The sequence below is a fragment of the Capricornis sumatraensis genome, chromosome 4 (assembly GCF_032405125.1).
Source record: "Capricornis sumatraensis isolate serow.1 chromosome 4, serow.2, whole genome shotgun sequence".
In the NCBI taxonomy this organism is placed as follows: Eukaryota; Metazoa; Chordata; class Mammalia; order Artiodactyla; family Bovidae; genus Capricornis; species Capricornis sumatraensis.
Genome location: NC_091072.1, coordinates 141,411,471 through 141,428,479, shown reverse-complemented (window position 1 = coordinate 141,428,479; position 17,009 = coordinate 141,411,471). Strand labels below are relative to the sequence as shown.

Genomic DNA, 17,009 nt, shown 5'->3' with positions numbered 1-17,009 from the left:
CAGGGCAGGTGGGGAAAAAAAGAGGCTTTTTGGCTCTTCAGTTTGGATATAATAGGTGACTAGGCTCTCACATGTGACACTTTGCCTTATTGCCAGCTGCTTGGGTCCTAACTCTCTGTGTTAAGAAAAAAAATACTCGTTTCCTGTTGATTGTATATAAGCTGAGTAGAAATCAAGATTGTTTTCCTTATTAGTAGGCCTCATGTGTGGAAAAAGATCAGTTTTTCTCTAAAATCCATCTCATACTTAGAAATTAGCTGTTAATTTATAACAGTATTGCCTGAGCATTTTAAGCTACTAGTGAGTGTGAGAACATTCTGTCCGTTCAGGGTGTTGTGTTCAGTGTAAACAATTTATTCAATGTGTCCCCTAATCCATGGGACGGAGTGTGTAATCTTTCAAGGAAGCCATGAGTTAACACCGACAAGAAAGATGACTCCTTTGAACAAAGAAGTCCTCACATTAATATTTCCAGTATCTTTTTCATTGCATCCTTTTCTTAGTACTTCATTTGTTTTTATATAAAGCAAATCTGTGATTCACCTTTCTGAAAACCTTAAAAAAAAAATTCAGGTCCCCAACATGCTTGCTGTTGACTCTATAAAGACCCTTGCAGAGTCTGTACTGTGAGGAGCTATGTACACACACCTCACACTAAGTGTCAGTGGAATCAAGTGTTAGAACACTTTGTTCCTTAAAGCAAACTCTTTTAGAAAGGGAAGAAGCCCTTGGTGCTCAAAAAAAACCTATCCTTACTTTGTCTGGAAAGCTACATTTTGAGGGTATCGATGTTTCAGTAAGTGGAGAACACCTGGGCGTGGTCGATGCTTGCTGCCAATTTGCACGGAGGACCCAGGTGCCCAGTTTACAGGCTGGCATTCATTCTTCAGAGGAGGGAGGCAGAATGGGCTTTCTGCATTCATTCAGTGAGAGATACTGAAAACCTGTGGCATCTGAACTATGTATGTTCATCAGTTCAGTTCACTTCAGTCGCTCAGTCGTGTCCGACTTTTTGCGACCCCATGAACCGCAGCATGCCAGGCCTCCCTGTCCATCTCCAACTCCGGGAGTTCATTCAAACTCACATCCATCAAGTCGGTGATGCCATCCAGCCATCTCATCCTCTGTCATCCCCTTCTCCTCCTGCCCCCAATCCCTCCCAGCATCAGAGTCTTTTCCAATGAGTCAGCTCTTTAGACTGCATTTCTCTAATTATTGTTTTAACTTTTTATTTTATATTGGTGTGTAATCGATCAGCAGTGTTGTGATAGTTTCAGGTGGACAGCAAAGGGACTCAGCCATATATATGCATGTGTCCCTTCTCCCCCTTCATTATCGTTTATTTTCGTACTCAGAGTAAGAGTCTTCTGAATTTAAATATGTTCCTTTCTGCAGATAATTCTAAATTAGTCTTAACTTAAAAAAAAAAGAAAAGAAACATGGTATAGCACTCTAGAATAATATTTTGTCTCTCTCTGCAGAAAGTGAAAGTGAAGTCACTCAGTCATGTCCAACTCTTTGTGACCCCGTGGACTGTAGCCTACCAGGCTCCTCTGTCCATGGGATTCTCCAGGCAATAGTACTGGAGTAGATTGCCATTTCCTTCTCCAGGGGTTCTTCCCAACCCAGGGACTGAACCCAGGTCTCCCGCATTGTAGACAGAAGCTTTACCATCTGAGCCACCAGGGAAGTCAGAGAAACTTGGAATTTTTGAAGTTTAGACTTGGAAGCAAACATGGTTCAACTCACTCAATTTTCAGAGAAGGAAATGAGACTTAAGATGTTTTCCCTTGGTTTATCCTTTTATAGTTTTCCTTTTATTCCCTATTGGCCACACATTTTTGGCCACTTTATTAGGTATTGTGAAATATTTTTGTTGAGCGAAAGTGAAAATCAACCTACTTGACTTTTTTTGTTGTGTAGAATATACAGGAACAAAATTTACCATCTTAACCCTTTTTGAGTGTGCATTTCAGTGGCAGTAAGTACATTCATCGAAAAAGCAAGAGAGTTCCAGAAAAACATCCATTTCTGCTTTATTGACTATGCCAAAGCCTTTGACAGTGTGGATCACAATAAACTGGAAAATTTTGAAAGAGATGGGAATACCAGAGCACCTGACCTGCCTCTTGAGAAACCTATATGCAGGTCAGGAAGCAACAGTTAGAACTAGACATGGAACAACAGACTAGTTTCAAATAGGAAAAGGAGTACGTCAAAGCTGTGTATTGTCACCCTGCTTATTTAACTTACATGCCAAGTACATCATGAGAAACGCTGGGCTGGAAGAAGCACAAACTGGAATCAGGATTTCCGGGAGAAATATCAATAACCTCAGATATCCAGATGACACCACCCTTATGGCAGAAAGTAAAGAGGAACTAAAAAGCCCCTTGATGAAAGTGAAAGAGGAGAGTGAAAAAGTTGGCTTAAAGCTAAACATTCAGCAAATGAAGATCATGGCATCTGGTCCCATCACTTCATGGGAAATAGATGGGGAAACAGTGGAAACAGTGTCAGACTTTATTTTTGGGGGCTCCAAAATCACTGCAGATGGTGACTGCAGCCATGAAATTAAAAGACGCTTACTCCTTGGAAGAAAAGTTATGACCAACCTAGATAGCATATTCAAAAGCAGAGATATTACTTTGCCAACAAAGGTCTGTCTAGTCAAGGCTATGGTTTTTCCAGTGGTCATGTATGGATGTGAGAGTTGGACTGTGAAGAAAGCTGAGCGCCGAAGAATTGATGCTTTTGAACTGTGGTGTTGGAAAAGACTCTTGAGAGTCCCTTGGACTGCAAGGAGATCCAACCCGTCCATTCTGCAGGAGATCAGCCCTGGGATTTCTTTGGAAGGAATGATGCTGAAGCTGAAACTCCAGTCCTTTGGCCTCCTCATGCGAAGAGTTGACTCATTGGAAAAGACTCTGATGCTGGGAGGGATTGGGGGCAGGAGGAGAAGGGGACGACAGAGGATAAGATGGCTGGATGGCATCACCAACTTGATGGACGTGAGTCTAAGTGAACTGGGAGTTGGTGATGGACAGAGAGGCCTGATGTGCTGCGATTCATTGGGTTGCAAAGAGTTGGACACTACTGAGCGACTGAACTGAACTGAAGTACATTCATATTATCCTGCAACATCACCACCATCCATCTCTATAACTTCATCATCCAAAATTGAAATTCTGTACCCATTAAAGGGTAACTTCTTATTATCTCCTCTCTCAGCCACTGGCAACCATTCTTCTTTCTTTCTTTCTCAATGAATTTGACTATTCTTTGTTCCTCATGTAAGTGGAATCATACAATATTTGCCCTTTTGTGTCTGGCTTATTTCATTAGCATAATGTTCTCAGGGTTCATCCATGTTGTAGCATAAGTCAGAGTTTCCTTCCTTTTTAGGCTGAATGATATAACATTGTATGTATATACCACTTTCTGCATATCCATTAGCCTATTGATGGATGCTTGAGTTGCTTCCGTTTCTTAACTCTGATGAATAATGCTGCTGTGAACAGGAGTGTACAAATATCACTTTCAGTCCTGGCTTTCAGTTCTTTGGGGTATATACTCAGAAATGGAATTGCTGATAATCATACAGTAATTTTTTGAAGAACTACCATTCTATTTTCCACAGTGACTGTACTACACATTTTAAATTCCCATCAGCAATGCAAAAAACACTTTGGAGGATTCCAATTCCTCCACGTTCTCAGCAACTCTTATTGTTTTCTGCTGTTTTGATGGTAGCCTTACGAATGACTGGGAGGTAGTATTTTATTGCAGTTTTAATTTGCATGTCCCATATGATTAGTGATTTTGACCGTTTCATGTGTTTATTGGCTATTTATATATATCTTCTTTGGAGAAATATCTATTCAAGTCTTTTGACCATTTTTGAACCAAGCTGTTTTTAATGTGAGTTTTAGGAGTCTTTTTTTAATGTATTCTAAATGTTAGCCCCTTATCAGATGTATGTAAGTAAGTAAGTAAAGTCACTCAATTGTGTCTGACTCTTTGTGACCTGTGGACTGCAGCCCACCAGGCTCCTCAGTCCATGGGATTCTCCAGGCAAGAATACTGGAGTGGGTTGCCATTTCCTTCTTCCAGGGGATCTTCCCGACCCAGGGATCGAACCCGGGTCTCCCGCATTGGAGGCAGACGCTTTAACCTCTGAGCCACCAGGAAAGCCCTATCAGATATATATGATTAGTGTATATTGTCTCCCATTCTGTAGGCTCCCTTTTTAATCTGTTGTTAGTGCCTTTTGTTGCATAAAATTTTTAAATTTCCATGAAATCCAAGTTGTCTATTTTATCTTTTGTTGTCTGTATCTTTCATGTCATAGCCAAGAAATCATTGCCAAATCCAATGTTGTGAAGCTTCTGTCATTTCCTCGAAGAGTTTTATAGTTAAATCTGATCTATTTTGAATTAATTTTTGTATGTGGTGTTAGATAAGAATTCAGCTTCATTCTTTTGCACCTGAATATCCAGTTTTCTCATCACCGTTTCCTAAAAAGATGGTTCTTTTCCCCTTCCACGGTCTTCACACCACTGTAGAGAACCATTTGACCACATACGTGAGGGTTTGTTTCCGGGCTCTCTCTTCTATTCCATAGGACTTCCCTGGTGGCTCAGTCAGTGAACGGTCTGCCTGCAATGCAGAAGACCCAGGTTCAGTCCCTGGGTCAGGAAGTTCCCCTGGAGAAGGAAGTGGCAAGCCACTCCAGTATTCTTGCCTGGAGAATTCCATGGACAGAGGAGCCTGGTGGGCTGCAGTCCATGGGGTCACAAAGAGTCGGACACGACTGAGGGCCGAACACTTTGACTTTTATCCTGTTCCATGGATCTACATGTCTGTTTATACCAGTAGTACATTGTTTTGTTTATTGTAGCTTTTTAGTAAGTTTTGAAATCTCAGAGTATGAGTCTTCCACTTTTGCTCTTCTTTTTTAAGATTGTTTTGCTTATTGAGGTTTCTTTGAGATTCCATATAAATTTTAGGATGTGCTTTTCTATTTCTACAAAAACTGTTGGAACTTCAGTAGGCATTGCATTGACTCTGTAGATCACTTTAAGTAGTATTGATACCTTAATCATCTTGTCTTTTAGATCATGAAAGATGAGTTGTCTTTCTACTTATTTATGTCTTTTTCTACTTCTTCCACCTGTGTTTTGCAGTGTTCATTGTACAGATCCTTCGTCTCCTTGGTTAATTCCTAAGTATCCTTTTTTCATACTTCAGTAAATGTAATTGTTTTCTTAATTTCCTTTTTGGATTGTTCATTGTTAGTATATAGAAATGCATCTGATTTTTGTGTGTTAACTTTGTATTCTGCTACTGTGCTGTCTCTCTGCTGAGGAGCAGGGCTTCCCAGATCTTTTCTAAGCCTGCACCTTTCCTGGGTATACACAGTGAATTTCTGATTTCTCCCATATATGTGGTTGCTTTTGATTGTTCTCATGGCCAGTGTCTAGCTCCAGATGTTCTCATGTTTAATATCTAGCTCCAAAAGGGGAAAAAAGAGAAAAATGAAAGGGAAGAGAAAAGGTGCCAGCACTTTAAGTCCCCAGAAATCACTTCAGCTGGAGGGTGAGAGGCCTTGCAACAGTGCAGGGTGTGCACCACGAGTGGCCACTGCCTCCGTGTCTGCCCCTTTGTGATCAGAACCTGGACCCCTGGTGTTCGGAGGGACAGGCTCCTTATTGCCCACCCTGGCTCCTACAAGCTGTGTGTAAGTTGTTCACCACTGCCTGCCACAGGGGTTTGGGGATGGTAAGATGCTGCTGTGCTAAAAGGCTGAAAGTGACTGAAATCAAGCACAGTTTACCATCCAGACCTTCCCCTGGAAGTTGAAGCCTTCAGTAGACTCCAGAGTTCCAAAATAGTTATATCAGACAGATTCTGCCAGTGCAGTTGTTGTCTAGGTGGAGAGACGGGTTCCTGGTGCATCCCATTCTACTATCTTCCCAGAATCCTCTCTGTTTAATTTTTAAAGGAACTACCGTATTGTCTTCCACAGTGGGGGTGCCATTGTACATTCTCTCCAGCAACCCCTAAGGGTTTCAATTTCAGCAATGTTTTCAATCATTGTTTTCAAAGCATTTTACATCCTCATCAGAACTTATTATTTTCTATTATTTGGATAATAGCTGCTATGTCAGTTACAAGTGGATCTCATTGTGTGTTTTTTTTGTTTTTTGTTTTTGTTTTTTTTGCATTTCCCTAATGACTAGTGATAATGAGCATCTTTAATGTGGTTTAGTGACATCCTTGTATCTTTGGTGAAATGTCTACTTAAGTCCTTTGCCCATTTTTGAACTGGCTTTTGTTGTTACTTTTCATTTGAGTCCCTGTTCACCTCTGTGTTCTTTGTATTTAAGTCCTGCTGCTTCTGGTAATCTGCCTGAGGAGGGAGATCACTTTTTTGTTATTTTCCACAGTCCTGATGTATATAGTATATGTAGAAGGCAGTGCTAGCAGATGTTCGTATATGGTAGGATTGGCCCTGCTTATTTGATTACAGCAACAGTTGGTAATTGGGGACTTGAGGACATTGAGAAAATTAACATGAATTGAGTGCCTACTCTGTACCTTACACTATGGCAGGCATCAGTTCAGTTCAGTCGCTCAGTCATGTCCCACTCTTTGCAACCCCATGAATCGCAGCACGCCAGGCCTCCCTGTCCAGCACCAACTCCCAGAGTTCACTCAAACTTACATCCATCGAGTCCGTGATACCATCCAGCCATCTCATCCTCTGTCGTCCCCTTCTCCTCCTGCCCCCAATCCCTCCCAGCATCAGTCTTTTCCAATGAGTCAACTCTTCGCATGAGGTGGCCAAAGTATTGGAGTTTCAGCTTTAGCATCATTCCAAAGAACACCCAGGGCTGATCTCCTTTAGAATGGACTGGTTGGATCTCCTTGCAGTCCAAGGGACTCTCAAGAGTCTTCTCCAACACCACAGTTCAAAAGCATCAGTTCTTTGGTGCTCAGCTTACCTTGGTATAATTTTCTCAGTACTCCTTTAATGTAGGTAGTATTTAATTTGCAGATGAAGGGTTTGAGTTCAGGGAAGTTAAGCATCCACCCTCCCATGACACAGGTGGTAAACAGCAATTCCTGGATTCAGACTCCCAGGTCAGTCTGATTCTAAAGCTTATACTTTCTTCATTCTGTCAAGCTTCCTGCCTTCCTTGCCCTGTAAGTTCAACAAGAGTGCAAGGCTTTGAGCCTGGAGACTATTGAAGAAGGATAATGAGTTGAACCTTTACTTAACTCTTTGGGAGGAAAAAGTGGAAGAGATTGTAAAAAGCTAAGTTAAGTTCATATTAGTGGATAGGATTCCTTGAAGATAGTGAGGTTTCTCATTTGTAGGTACTGATCGTGCTTGGAAAACTTGTATCTGCTTTGGGTTGTTGACATTCTCTGTTCTTGTTTCTTTAGTACCATAAACCAGGGCATTGACCGTGGACAGATGGGTACCTGAACCTGGAGGGGTGAAATGCTTTCTGTGCCCGACTACTGATTCCCCCCAAGCCTGAGTACCCCTTTACCTCCTGAGTCTTAGGACAGGGAAGATGATAGGGAACAGATATTTACCAGGATCCTACTGTATGCTAGGTAAATCCTGAAAGGGAAGTGATTATTATCCCAATTTTACATGAGAAAACTGAGGCTCAGAGGTATAAGGTAAATTGTCGAAGTTTACACAGTTCATAAGTAATGGGACTCAAATCAGCCTTCCCCATGTTCCCTGTCTTGGTCCATTTGGGCTTCTGTAATAAAATATCACGGACTGGATGTCTTCAATCAGCAGAAAATTATTTCTCCCAGTTCTGGTGGCCGAGAAGTCCGTAATCAAAGTGCTGGCAGATTCAGTGTTGGTGAGGGACCACTTTCATTCACAACCGGCAGTCTTTCTACTGTGCCCTACATGGTGAATGAAGCAGTAGTACCCTCTGGGGTTTCTTTTATGAGGGTACTAATCCCATTCGTGATGGCTCCAGCCTTATGCCCTAATCACCCAAAGGCCCTGCCTCCTCATACTCTCACATTAGGTCTCAGCACATGTATTTTGGGGGATATGGACATTCAGTCTGTATGTAGCACTCTCTCAATGAAGAAGTTCTTTCTTGGCCCTCTGGTAGTTAGAGCCTCTGGTAGAAATGATTAGCAGGGAGCATTCTCTCCACACTGAAAGCTGTGATAGATTGGCTGTCACACGGGGGCTGTCTACACTTGCAGTCTCTTCTGCCACATGGATTAACCAAAACAATAATGGTAGCCATTCTGGGTGGCTGCTTCTCCTGAGTGAGATTGGTGTGCCTCTGAGGTGGACATAAAAAGTCCTCAGGGAACCAGTCATGGAGGGCACGCTTTTCTGAATACCGCAAAAGAATCGATCACTAACGTACATCATAAGGTCCTGTTTAAATGGGCAGGTGTTTGTAGACCTGAATGCCTTTGGGATCTAGAGTTTAGGTAAATAATACACATGGCTTATGTGCTTCTGACTTTGAAATATTCTGTGACCAATAGAGCAAAAAATCCTTGGTTTTGTGGGGAGGTGATTTCTTTTTTTTTATAATCTGTTGCTTAGTTGTACCTTCACAATAGCTGTTGTCACAGTTACATAGCTTCTGCTTTCTGGTTCTGCAGAAGAAAATGACGCTTGTTATACTATTTCCCAAATTTGAGTGCTATTACTCATAATACTGATTTCTACTCCTGAAAGTAACTAAGTTTTTAAAAGTTAAGGAATTCAGCTTGGTAATAGCACAGGTTAATAGCCATATGGCTCTGTACTATACTTTTAGAAAAACTTTTTTTTCCTACCTGACATTTCAGAAAGAAAAAGATGTCTCAGCAAAAATCTTTTCCAAATTTCTAACCCTGATGGTTTTTCCACTCAACACTTTACAAAGAGAGGTAGGTGCAAATGGCAAGTTGCTGTATCTGTGTAATACTCAGACGTGGTCCTCACCCATTCCCCAGAGCCCACTCTTCATTCCTGTGTAAACAGAGTGGTTTCAACAGGATCTTAGGGTATGCCTCAGTATTTACCGTTTGCAAATATGGAATCTATTAAATCACGTCTTTAGGTCAATAAACATCTACGTTGTGTACATCACTGTGTTAAGCTAAAGAAGAGTTAGAAAGCTGAGGGTAATGGCCCTGTTCCCTAACACAGAAAGGAAGACATAATTTAGAAACTTTTGTTTAACATGAAAAACTAACCATAAATCGTAAAAGAATAGAATATCAGGGATGAAGTGTCATGACTGCTAGTTTTTTAATGGCTTAGGAAAAGACAACAAAAGGATGAAGTATTAATAGATGTGATAAAATGTCAGTGGCTGATTCTAGATCGTATTTGGGTATATAGTTTTTCTTTTCTGTATATTTGAAAATTTATGTAATAAAATGTAAAAAAGGAAAAAAAGACTTAACCATAAAGAGCATTTATAAAACTATGCAAAAGATCATTTCAAGGGTATATAGAATAGAGTTCACTGTTACCTAAGCTAAGGGTTTAGGTTATCACTAGAGATGGTAAGTAAGACTCAAAATAGAGGTATAAGCCTAGAGGCCCTCAGAGGCCAGGCAGGTAATGTGAATGAGGGATGCTGGTTGGCTGTGTTCAGGTAGAGGATGACAGAGCACGAGAGCACACAGTTAAAGCATCAACAATTTTTAAAAATGAACATGTGTTCCAAATAAAAACCTCTTGGAGGGTAGGCAATATATGGTCTCCTGCAAAAGAAAAAAATTTACCATCTCTGAATGTACCCAGCTTTCTGTCTGCTCTCCTCCTTTCATCAGAAGATATAGGGGTGCTTCAGGCATCAGAATGGGGGAGCTGAGTTCCTGACACTTAAGAACCTGGGAAAACTTTATTCTCATTGCCTGCAGGACCAGCCTGTCTTGTTGGAGCTCTGTAACTTCAGGAGTAGAAAAAGTGGCCCATCTTTTTTTTTTTCTCTCTGTTTTTGTCTTGCTCCTTCGGTGTCCTGGAACTGGATTTATGGGCCGATTTTCAGATTCCTGTGAGTCTAAGAAGCACATTCTGATAATTGACCTGTGTACCTGGGCTTTGTTTTTAGCTATTTAGGGGAGGGTACAGTTGCAGTTTATAAGAGTGATTTCTTTTTCTTTTTTTAATTTTATTTATTTATTTATTTATTTTTTGGCTATGCAGCATGTGGGATCTTAGTACCCCAACCAGGGATAGAAGCCGTACCCCCTGCTTTAGAAGTATGGAGTCTTAACCACTGGACCAGCAGGGAAGTCCCTTCAAGTGTAATTTCTCTGACCTTGGAGTTGCTGAGCGGCTTCCTTTGAACACCTTAGGGTGCCTTCTAGACTTAGCAAACTTTCCCCCCACCTCACCCATTTTTGTAGGAAGAAGGGTCAGGGTTTTGATTGAAGATCCGTCGCTGGTTTGGAGGCCCTCTGTTTCAGCCTCTGGTGCCATGGGCCAGCATTGGCTGGAGCTCTCTTCCCTGCCACTCGTCAGGGCAGGCTCTGGAATCTTCCTCACTCACCTTGGAGGAGCAGGTACAGGCTGAGAGCAGGCCTCACTCTGAAGTATATATGGGAACGCAGAGCAGGGACCCTGAGAAACCTTTCTCCTCCTGAAGATTTCCTCAGCTTGCTCTCTCTCTCTCTCTTTTTTTTAAAATTAATTAATTACTTTGGCTGCACCGGATCTTAGTTGCAGCATGTGGGATCTAGTTCCCTGACCAGGGATTGAACCCGGGCCTCTTGCATTGTTAGCCTGGAATCAAAACCACTGGACCACCAGGGAAGTCCCCCATTCTTGATAATTAAACTATTTAAATATGGTAAAGACTATTTAATAACTACCAATAGCAATTACACAATGAACAGCAAATACTTAAATCTTTACATTTTAGTTCAAGAGCTTGACTGAGATTCCGGCAATTACCACTTACATATAACTGTCTAAGAGAGTCTTATAAATACAATAGGGGTATAAAATAAGTACTATAGACATTATACATAAATGAAAAAAGTCTTTTTAAAGATATCACCTGAAAAAGCCAAGATACGCTAGAAAAACTTTTACTATATTAATAAGACAATTTGAACATGATAAATTCACCAAGGCAATGTATTTTCTTCATTTTCTATATACCTTTCTTTTATAACTTTATATCCTTGGGAGATTTTTCCATGTGAAAACGTACCAACCTTGGGTTTCCCTAGTGGCTCAGATGGTAAAGAATCTGCCTGCAGTGCAGGAGATATGGGTTCGATGCCTGGGTTTGGAAAATCCCCTGGAGAAGAAGCAGCTACCCACTCCAGTATTCTTGCCTGAAGAATTCCATGGACAGAGGAGCCTGGTGGGCTGCAGTCCCTGAGGTCACAAAGAGTTGGACATGACTGAGTGACTAACACACACACGTATAGACCATCTTCATTCTTTTCCATGGCCATGTAATACCATTTATGGATGTACCTTGATTGATACTGATAGCAAGCTCCCTTGATGGATATTGAGGTATTCGCTCTCCTTTTATTATTATAGTCACTACTACAATGACTAATCATTTAAATAATGATACATCGTTTAGCATGTGTGCTAACATATAAATTCCTAGTAGAGAAATTGCTGCATTAATGGCTTTATGCATTTATAATTGCATAAATTGATATCTTTGCCAAATCACCCTCTATGATGACATTAGCAGCTTACATACAAGTCAGCAATGCCAGTTTCCTCATAGTTCCACCCACAGAGTTTTTAATCACACTTTTGGATTTTTACCAGTTTGAGAGAAGAATGCACTTCCAGTGAAGTCTTCTTTTCTATTTTTCTTATTATAAGTGAACTTCTACATCTTATTGTTGTGGCATTGGTATTTACTTTTTTGTGAAATGCCATTCATATCCTTTGTCTGACTTGCTTTTGCTGATTTTTTGCTTGCCAGTTTCTAGGAGCTCTTTATCTAATAGGAAGCTTACCATTTATGATACATGTAGCAAATATTTCTCGCAGGTTTTTTGTTTTGTTTTAGCTTACACTGCTTTTTGCCATGAGGAATCTTGATTTTTATCTTTTGGATATATCAATGTTTCCTTAATGGTCTTTGTGTTATTGTGGCCCACCTTTTTTTTTTTTTTAATCCTGGCCCACTTTTGATGGCACAGAATCGTTTAATTCCTCTTCTCACAGTTTGTCTTCAGTCTTTTTATGACTTCAGTCCTAGATTGACAACAAAATGCTCTAGGTGCCTTTCTTCCCAAGTCTGTTCCTGGAACTGTATTCTTTGTCAGTAGTGGCGTAGCCATTGATAACTTTGTTAGGAGATTTTAGTGGTCTGAAAAACCCCACATTTTCTCAGGATGGACACTCTAGAAAAATGTTTGGCAGTTACTTATAAAACTGAACATGCAGTTGTCATGCAACCCAGCAATTGTTATTGCTGTCCAGTTGCTTAGTCATGTCTGACTCTTTGCGACCCCATGGATTACAGTACGCCAGGCATCCCTGTCCTTTACCATCTCTAGGAGCTTGCTCAAACTCATGTACATTGAGTCAGTGATGCCATCCCACCTTCTCATCCTCTGTCATCTCCTTCTCCTCCTGTCTTTCCCAGCATCAGGGTCTTTTAAATAAGTTGGCTGTTTGCATCAAGTGGCCAAACTATTGGAGCTTCAGCTTCAGCATCAGTCCTTCCAATGAACATTCAAGACTGATTTCCTTTAGGATTGTCTGGTTTGGTCTCCCTGCAGTCCAAGGGCCTCTCAAGAGTCTTCTCTAGCACTGCAGTTCAGAAGCATCAATTCTGCAGCACTCAGCCATCCTTATGGTCCAAGTCTCATGTCCATACATGACTACTGGAAAAACCATAGCGTTGACTAAACGGACCTTTGTTATCAGAGTAATGTCTCTGCTTTTTAATACTCTGTCTAGTTTTGACATGGCTTTTCTTCCAAGGAGTAAGTGTCTTTTAATTTCATGGCTGCAGTCACCATCTGCAGTGATTTTGGAGCCCCAGAAAATAAAGTCTGTCACTGTTTCTTCTGTTTCCCCATCTATTTGCCATGAAGTGATGGGACTGGATGCCATGATCTTTGTATTTTGAATGTTGAGTTTTAAGCCAGCTTTTTCACTCTCCTCTTTCACTTTCATCGAGAGGCCCTTTAGTTCTTCACTTTCTGCCATAAGGGTGGTGTCATTTGCATATCAGAGGTTATTGATATTTCTCCTGAGAATCTTGATTCCATTTCATGCTTCATCCAGCCTGGCATTTCACATGATGTACTCTGCATAGAAGTTAAATAAACAGTGACAATATACAGCCTTGACGTACTCCTTTCTCAATTTTGAACAGGTCCATTGTTCATGTCCAGTTCTATCTGTTGCTTCTTGACCTACATACAGGTTTCGCAGGAGGCAGGTCAGGTGATCTGGTATTCCCATCTCTTTAAAGAGTTTTCCAGTTTGTTGTGATTCCCACAGTCAAAGGTGTTAGTGTAGTCAGTGAAGCAGAAGTAGATGTTTTTCTGGAATTCTCTTGCTTTCTTGATGATTTAACGGATGTTGGCAATTCCACTGGTTCCTGATTCCACTGTCTTTTCTAAATGTAGCTTGAACATCTGGAAATTCTTGGTTCATGTACTGTTGAAGCCTGGCTTGGAGAATTTTGCTAACGTGAAGTGAGTGCAATTTTGTGGTAGTTTGAACATTCTTTGGCATTGACTTTCTTTGGGATTGAAATGAAAACATCTTTTCCAGTCCTTTGGCCACTGGTGAGTTTTCCATATTTTCTGGCATGTTGAGTGCAGCACTTTCACAGCATTGTCTTGTAGGATTTGAAATAGTTCGGTTGGAATTCCATCAACCCCACTAGCTTTGTTTGCAGTGATGCTTCCTAAGACCCATTTGACTTCTCACTCCAAGATGACTAGTCTAGGTGAGTGACCACACCATTTATGGTTATCTGGGTCATTTAAGAGTTTTTTTTGTATAGTTCTTCTGTGTATTCTTGCCACCTCTTCTTAACATCTTCTGCTTCTGTTAGGTCCACACCATTTCTGTCCTTTATTGTGCCAATCTTTGGATGAAATGTTCCCTTGGTATCTCTGACTTTCTTGAAGAGATCTCTAGTCTTTCCCATTCTGTTGTTTTCCTCTATTTCTTTACGTTGTTCATGGGAAGGCTTTCTTATGTCTCCTTGCTATTCTTTGGAATGCTGCATTCAGATGGGTATATCTTTCCTTTTCTCCTCTTCCTTTCGCTTCTCTTCTTTTCTCAGCTATTTGTAAGGCCTCATCAGACAACCAGTTAGCCTTTTTGCATTTCTTCTTGCAGATGGTTTTGATCACCACCTTCTGTAGAGTGTTACGAACCTCTGTTCATAGTTCTTCAGGCACTCTGTCTATCAGATCTAATCCCTTGAATCTATTTCTCACTTCTACTGTATAAGTGTAAGGGATTTGATTTAGGTTACACCTGAATGGTCTAGTGGTTTTCCCTACTTTCTTCAATTTAAGTCTGAATTTTGCAATAAGGGTTCATGATCTGAGCCCCAGTCAGCTCCCGGTCTTGTCTTTGCTGACTGTACCCTTTGTTTTGTTTTGCAGTTGTACTCTTGGGCATTCATCCCAGAGACTGTCCATAGCATCTTTGTTTTGTCATAGCCTCAAACTGGAAACAACCCAAATGTCCCAAATGAATAGTTAACCAAACTCTGGGTGATACATACCATGGAGGACTACTCAGAAATTAAAATGAACAAACTACTGATACATGCAGCAAGTAAATGAATCTCTGAGGGATTATGTTAACTGAAAAAAGTCAATCCCAAACGGTTACATTTTGGATTTTTCCCTTTTTGAACATTTTTGAAATGGCAAAATTTTAGAAATGGTGAACAGATTAGTGTTTGTTGGAGCTGAGGATGGAAGAGGGGTAGTTGTGGTTATAAAAAGCAACAGAACTTGTGGTGTTGGAATGGCTCCATATCTGACTGTGGTAGTGATACCCAAACCTACGCATATGAAAAAACTGTACAGAGCTAAACACACGTCCAGGTAAAGTGGGGATATCTGAGCAGATCAGTGGGTCCTACCCATGTCAGTGTCCTGACTGTGATACTGTATTATAGCTTTGCAAAATGTTGCCTTTGGGAGAAGCTAGGTAAAGGAATACACAAGATCTTGTACACAGGATCTCAATAAAAACGTCAGATCTAAAACATAAATCCTTATTTCTGCCAAAGTCAACCCTGTCAAAAGCTCCTATGGGGAGGCAGGCTCTGAGGAGCTCCAGGCTGTCCAAGGGTCGGCAGTGGAGGTGGGGGAGCAGGGCCCTGCGGGGTACAGCGCGCACTCTGCTGTCAGGCCAGAGGAGGAGCTGAGAGAATTCTCTGGAACAGCTCCATCGGGTCAGCCAGCCTCCAGCTTCTTTAGGGGATGAAGAACTTGGCTTACGGCCCAGTTCCTCAGAACCAGTGGAGGTTTGACATTGGTGGTTGGGAGGCAGCAGTGGGGAAGGCTTCCCAAGACAAGCTTGGGTGCACGAGTCCATCCTGACAGTGCCCAGTGCGTGTGCCTGTCATGTTTATTTCGGATCTGCGCTGTGCCATTGGCTGTGGTGTGAGTGTACCACTCTGGGAGTGGAAGGGGGTCCGTGAGATCCCCAGGCTCCCAGTAGAAATTCTCAGAGGTCAAAACCACTTTCACAGTAATACCTAGATGATTGTTAATTACTCTCATCCTCTTACAAAAGTGTACAGTAGAGTTTTTCAGAGGCTTCATGATGTAAAATAGCAACATATTAAATGCAGAAGCAGGTCTGAGACTCTAGCTGTTTGCTATGAAGCCAAGACAGTGAAAAGACTTACAAAAATGTAAATGAATGCCGCTCTTCTCACTTCTTTGTTTGAGAAAGTAGTTATATCCTTTAAAAAACATTATTTACATTAACACATATGGGGTTATTATTATTATTAATTTATTTATTTTAACTAGAGGCTAATTACTTTACAGTACTGTAGTGGTTTTTGCCATACATTGATGTGAATTAGCCACGGGTGGACATGGGTCCCGCATCCTGAACCCCCCTCCCAGCTCCCTCCCCATCCCATCCCTCAGGGTGTCCCGGTGCACTGACTTTGAGTGCCCTGTTTCAGGCATCGAACTTGGACTGGTGCTCTGTTCACATATGTTAATATACATGTTTCAGTGCTATTCTCTCAAATCATCCTACCCTCGCCTTCTCCCACAGAGTCCAAAAGTCAGTTCTTTATATTTGTGTCCCTTTTGCTGTCTTGCATATAGGGTCATCATTACCATCTTTCTAAATTCCGTATATATGCATTAATATACTGTATTGGTGTTTTTCTTTCTGACTTATTTCACTCTGTATAATAGGCTCCAGTTTCATCTACCTCATTAGAACTGTTTCAAATGCATTCTTTTTAATAGCTGAGTAATATTATTTTTAAAAATGATAAGTGTTCAAGAATTTTCTGGGTTTTTTTTTTTTCACTTTTTAATCGGAGGACATTTGCTTTACAGTGATGTGTTGGTTTCTGCCATACAGCAACATGAATCAGCCATAGGTATACATATGTCCCCTCCCTCTTTTCTCCCACCCCATCCCACCCCTCTGGGTTGTCACAGAGCACCAGATTGAGCTCCCTGAGTTACACCAGCAACTTCTAACTGGCTATCTGTTTTACATATGGTAATGCATATGTTTCAGTACTACTCTCGATTCTCACCTTCTCCTCCCTCTGCTCAGTTTTAATTTTTAACAGCTTTGAATATTGCTTTAAACTACATACACAAGTGCTTTGGGGTCCTCGATAATTTCTGGGAGGATCAAAGTGCCCTGACACCAAAAAGTTTGTGAACCTTTGAGTTGGAAGGAGGCACTTGATCAGAAAGCAGGGGACTTGAGTTCTGGTCAGGACTTTGTTGTGTGACCCTTAGTATGTCATTTAAGCTCTTTAACTGATATTTCG

General features: G+C 41.1%; 1 protein-coding gene across 2 annotated transcripts in view; it reads left to right on the top strand.

Moving 5' to 3' along the window:
* BORCS5 (BLOC-1 related complex subunit 5) overlaps window positions 1-17,009 on the top strand; it is a 96,106-nt gene that overhangs the window by 46,781 nt on the left and 32,316 nt on the right. The gene's annotated exons all lie outside the window — the stretch shown is intronic.